Below are 6439 nucleotides of genomic sequence, written 5' to 3'. Positions count from 1 at the left end.
AGGTGTTTCATGGCCTCTAATTTGAAATGTGTTGTTGTTAGAGAAATGACAGCTGTGATGTGATCAGAAAAGATACTACTTTCATTTCTTTGTAATTAACCCCAGCAAAGACCTTTATTTGTTTTGGAAATATAAGTATCTAGCTGCCAAACATGGTTTAATAGCCTTAGAATTAGAAAAGAGTAAATTAGTTTTTTTTTTCTCTTTTGTTCCTCAATGATCACTGGCTTTTTCTCCTTCACTTGGTTAACAAAAAGCAATTCTTAGAGGCTATGGTCCATTCCCTGATCTTTACACCCTTGGTGAAATTCTTTACAACAAAGGTGCACATGCACACACACACACACATTATATCAATGTTAGCATGGAAGGAAATTTAAAGACCCTCGATTTACAAGTAGTGAAATGTGCATATTCTTTTAAGTAACTTGATTCACAATATTAATTTTACAGGTTAGACTTAAATAATTTAATTGATTCACTTATGGTCACATATATGTTGATAAGACAACCCAAATGTAATTTTTAATGCACCATACAATCTCCCTGAATTTGGATGATGAAATGATCCTTTACATTATTCATTGGCCTGTGCGCTAGAGTAGACTACAAGCTAAGATTATAAAATCATTAGTTCATATTAAATAAAGTAAGAGACATTATTAAGTCACTATGTTGCACTGTGCATTCAATAACCAAGTAAAAACAATAAGACATGAAAACTATTTCTACTTGGATATGTGAGAAGAGACTCCCTGTTCATTATTTTACCACAGGAAACTAAAAGATTTATAAAGCAAAAGGGGGGAAAAATCAATTAAATATAACAATAATCTGAATTAACATGATTCCTATATTTGTCATTCTCTTAAAGAATGAAAATATGCCTTGATGTGGAGCCTTTCACTCCACCCCCACCCCATGCCACCTTAATGTGTGTGTGAGTGCCCAGGGTTCTGCACACAGAAAGGCCCATACTTGGTTTAACACTCTTCTGTCATAGTCTTGAAATTCTTAATAACCATGAATAAGAGGCCCTGTATTTTTATTTTGCAGAGACTCTGCAAATCATGTAGCCTTCCTTCTCCACCCCAGACTTCATTCCTATAAATGCCAAATTTGTGCACCTAATGTCTCCAACATTTCATGTCTATGCTCAGCACTTGATGGCAGAACTTGACCCAGCCAGGATGAGGCTGACACTGACTTCCTCTTACTTGGTGTTCCTCACCACTCCCAATGTTCTCAACACCTCAACAACCACAGGAAACCCGAGGATATATTCCAGGTGTAAAACTCTAGCCTGTGATAACACACTTCACACTTCCTATCATTGTCTATCCTAGCCACTGGTAAGAATCAAGGCATCAGCTGAATACTGGACATTATTTTGTATACTCAGTACATCCCATTCCATACAAAATGTAGGAAACAAAGTTACACATATTTGTTGCATCTCTACCTCCCTTTTCCATGCTTTACATATCACATTTAATCTTTACAGTTAGTCTTGTATCTTTGACAACAACACTAAGAAGTCCTTTATGCCTGAGAATGGTTATTCCACTTCCTCCTTTTTAAATTTTATTTATTCATTCAGAGAGAGACAGAGAGAGGCAGAGACACAGGCAGAAGGAGAAGCAGGCTCCCTGCAGGGAGCCCAATGCAGGACTCAATCCAGGGTCTCCAGGATCACGCCCTGGGCTGCAGGCGGCACTAAACCGCTGCACCACTGGGGCTGCCCTCTGCTTCCTCTTATACTGGTTCAATTAGCTTTAGTTTCAGAAGATGACCCATTACTGATATTTCTTCAAATTCTAGTCTCATAATCCATTTTCAATCTTACTGTATACAGATGGCGTACATAGGCAAGGTCATTTTAATAGTCAAAATGGGTTTTTTTCTATGAAAAGAGGCATACTTTCTCTTGTTAAAAAAATAATTTCTTAAAAGCCAATCAGCTCATTGAATTTGGGTGAAGTATCTTCACCCTAACAAAATGACTTGATCAACACACACACACACACACACACACACACACACACACACACACACAAATTCACCAACTGAGAAATTAATGGGGCCTATGTTCAAGATGTTTAGTATCTTCAGCCATGCTGGCAAATTGAGATATCAAGGAAAGAACTGCAAACAGGAAAATTATACCACAGCCATTTTATTAATATAAAAGAACACTTCAATATGTGAATACTCCCAAGTTCAAAAACAGTTTGTAAATATTTTCTCAAGGAAACAATTTGAATACTTTGGAAATGAATATAAGAAATAAGAGCAAATAGCAGAGGATACGGAGGTTCTGGAAGTAATATCGAGGCTGTAAGTGTGTTTCTATATCTTTGATGCTGCATTCAAAATAAAATTCACTATCCTTAAAATGACTAACATTTTTTTATTGGGCTATACATGCTCTTGTATTTTTACTCACCAAACTACATGTGTCATAAAAAACTATTACCTTTTCTGGTTTTGCTAAAACTTTTGAAAAATAATCTTTATGCAAATAATTGCACATGTGTATGTGTCTGAAATAACACTTATCTGCAGAGTGGGTTTCTCTGATGAAAAACTCTGAGATTACATATTTCCTAGAACTTCTACTCAAACATGTGTATTTCCCAAGTGTTCATCTATTCAAATACTCTGATATATTATGAAAGTATTTATTGCTAATGGCCTTATTAAATGACTCAAACAAGTAAAAGTCACTTTAAAGACAGCCTTTGTGGGATGCCTGGGTGGCTTAGTGGTGGAGTGTTTGCCTTCAGCTCAGGGCCTGAGGGATCAAGTCTCACATCAGGCTCCCTGCATGGAACCTTCTCCTTCCTTTGCCTATGTCTCTGCCTCTCTGTGTGTGTGTGTGTGTCTCTCATGAATAAATAAATAAAATCTTAAAAAAAAAAGACAGCCCTTGAGCACTTCACATTGGTGTTACCAGGGTATATAGGACAATTCTCTGGAAAAAGACATTCCCTCATCTTCATGTTACAGTCATTGTATTTCTCAAGTTCTCAGTTGCCAGTCAGGCTCTGATTATAGGGACAACTAATAACAAGATGCCAAGCACCATTTTAATGACAAACTTTGGTTAATTTTTAATTGATATGTTCCTTCTATGTGGGCGCACCAAGATGTGGCTAATGTGACTAACTTGCTTAACTGTCATTTAGCAAATCGATTAAAAGCTATATTTGAATATTGAAACTTCATTAGAGGGATAGTTTATTAAGCCATAAATGGTTAGGTGTGAAAGAATGTACAAGAAATGATAATAAAAAATATTTACTTTTTGTGGGCTATTTGTTGATATACAGATATGCACTCATTTACATTTTAAGACCTCTGTGAAAACAAGGTCAGCTTAAGTATATGACATGACTTTTCCTTTAAATGAATTTGAGAAAGAAGAATAGCAGGTAACCATGAAAATAATACAATCACTAGTTGCATCTCAATGAGCAACTACTGTAACAGTCTACCCTTGATTATATGAAAATGGCATCTTTCCAACTATACCATTTTTGCTCACTTAGGAGTATTTTCATCCAATGAAATAAATAGGACTACCATTAGGACTAAGCAGCTTTCCAAGTGTCATTATTTGTGACACTGGTATAATAACCAGTGTTATTTTTTAAGAATAACACCGCCATTACCTAGCAGTAAACCAATCAATCATGAACCCTTTATAAATTGGAGACCTGGGAATTTTGAAAAGAAATTCATTAACATTAAATTCCCAAGAGAAAAGGCTTATGCTTTTGCGACTTTACTTAGGGTGGGACATATTTAATCCCATGTGTGGTAACACATTGTCATTCTTTAGGGAGGATTTGTACTGGAGAGATAGTGTGATGAATATGAAAATGATCAAACAATGAAATTCTATTCTTATCTTTAAAATATATACATTTACATAATATGAATTCTGCATACATTGTTTTCTTTTTAGTCACTAATTTCCATACACACACACACACACACACACACACACAGAGAGGAAAACAAGGAATTAAGTTAATTAGTCAGGTTCTACTTATTCTATATGCTCACCTACTGTATATATATATATATATATATATATTCACAAAGATGTGAAGAATTGCCTGGAGTAATTTCTAGACTCATTTGTGTACTATGCATCTTTCTTGATTTTATTATTATCCTCATAACATGTAGTAAAATAATCCAACATGCATTAATGTTAGTGAATAATTATAAGGCAGCATGACAACTCTATAATTTCTTGGTAATGAAGAATAAAAACAATGAAAGCAGCAGAAAAACACAGCAGAAAGAAATTTGAAAATACTTTCTTTTTTTTTTTTTTTTTTTTTTTTTTTTTTTTTTTTTTTTTTTTGAAAATACTTTCTGATTAAACATGGGCACTTGGTGGTTTTATACACATTTTAATTCACCACATTTATTGATTTCCTGTTGCTTTCGGGAGCTGTGGATATTCAGAGTTGAATATTCTTTGATGAGTTTATGATCAATTAAATGATGTTAAATAATTTAAAATTGGCTTGGAGGTTTGCAGTATAGGTACAGGGCAAACTATCAGGCTATGGGAAATTAAGAGTAGAACAAGGAAAATTCCTTAGAAGGAAGTGATGGTTTAGCTTTTCTTGCAAGGCAAATAGAATAAAATAGCTTAAGGATGCAAGAGTATCAGTGGATCATTATGCAATTATTTAACATTGGTTTTACCATCTAAATTTTAAGATATTTGAGCTCAGGATGAGTATCAGGCTTACCCCTTCCTATTGTCTCAGTGCCTGAAAAAGAGTAGGTTTTTAATAGTATCTGTTGAATGTATAAAAAAATATATAACATACTGCATTTTTGTGTCCAAAGTCAAGACAGAAATTCAGTAGAGAATTATTCTGCCAATAGCAAAATTTGACCAAAGCTTTGCTATTTATGAAATAGGAAGTTTAGGGCAGCCCCGGTGGCTCAGTGGTTTGGCACTGCCTTTGGTCCAGGGCCTGATCCTGGAGACCCGGGATCGAGTCCCACGTCGGGCTCCCTGCATGGAGCCTGCTTCTCCCTCTGTCTGTGTCTCTGCCTCTGTGTGTGTGTGTGTGTGTGTGTGTGTGTGTGTGTGTCTCATGAATAAATAAATAAAATCTTAAAAAAAAAAGAAATAGTTTAGAGCTTTGGCTGCTAGAGATTAAATTAAGCATATGGTACTATTAGAATAAACAGAGAGTCAGGACAAAATCTGCCTTAAGTCCACAGGAGAAAAATATAAGATTAAGATATATTCAATTAGAGATCTGGAACATCATATATGACAAATCATCAGGTCAGTAGTTCAAAATACAGAGGTGAATGCCAGAGGAGATTTTTAAGCTTTAATCCACAGATTTCTGTAACTTCACCTACATACACAAATGATAAATAGATAGGTAGGTAGATAGATGGAGATAGAGTTGTAAGTATAGATTCAGATTTAGAGATTGGTTTAAGTATAAATATAGATTTTTATAAATTTAGGTATGTACAGCCAAGAAGGCTTAGAAGTCATATGGAAAGAGATAATGGAGCAGCCCTGATGGCTCAGTGGTTTAGTGTCGCCTTCAGCCCAGGGCATGATCCTGGAGATCCAGGATCCAGTCCCACATCAGGCTCCGTGCATGGAGCCTGCTTCTCCCTCTGCCTGTGTCTCTGTCTCTCTCTCCCTCTCTCTCTTTCTCTTTCTCTCTGTCTTTCATGAATAAATAAATAAAATCTTAAAAAAAAGAAAGAGATAATAATTAGACCTAAAGGCATGAATAGGATTTGTAAGTTATAGAAAGTATTTAAAATAACATTTATAATAAGTTAGAATAAAATAAAAATTATAATAAAACATATGAGTAGTTATTTTAATGCATGTCTCAATTTTAATCAGTACTTTAATATGTGTAAGTCAAAATATCATAAGGAATGTATAAATATCTTATAATCTTGTAGACTTAAACACATTTTGGTTATTTTTTGAACTGATGTTTATTTTGCTTAACTCCAGACCAAAAAGCTAATATAGAGGATAAAAGCAGAAACTAATTTTCTCCTAACAGTAGTGGTTGAGATTTTAAATCACCAGTCATGTGATTTATTAATCTAAATTTCATTCAAATTGTTTTGGGCCTGCCAAATTCGCAGAGTATGTGATGTTTTAATTACTTTTTTTCCTCTTTATTCAGTAACTGTCCTTATTAAATGATCTCTTGCATAAGGAAGTCTCCAGCAAGCCAGAGAATAATATTGCTTTCAATAATAAATCTATCCATACATTAGAAAAATCCTACCTCAGGGCTTAAAAGAAGACTTTAAAAAATGATAAACGCTCTCTTTTTCAGGATTAGAATATCTATTATTTAAAATCATTGTATTTATACCAAAATAACCTGTGAATGAAATTCAGCTGAAATCA

Source organism: Vulpes lagopus, chromosome 24, assembly GCF_018345385.1.
Source record: "Vulpes lagopus strain Blue_001 chromosome 24, ASM1834538v1, whole genome shotgun sequence".
Taxonomy (NCBI): Eukaryota; Metazoa; Chordata; class Mammalia; order Carnivora; family Canidae; genus Vulpes; species Vulpes lagopus.
The sequence above is the reverse complement of the archived record's forward strand: the minus strand, read 5'-3'. Positions refer to the sequence as shown.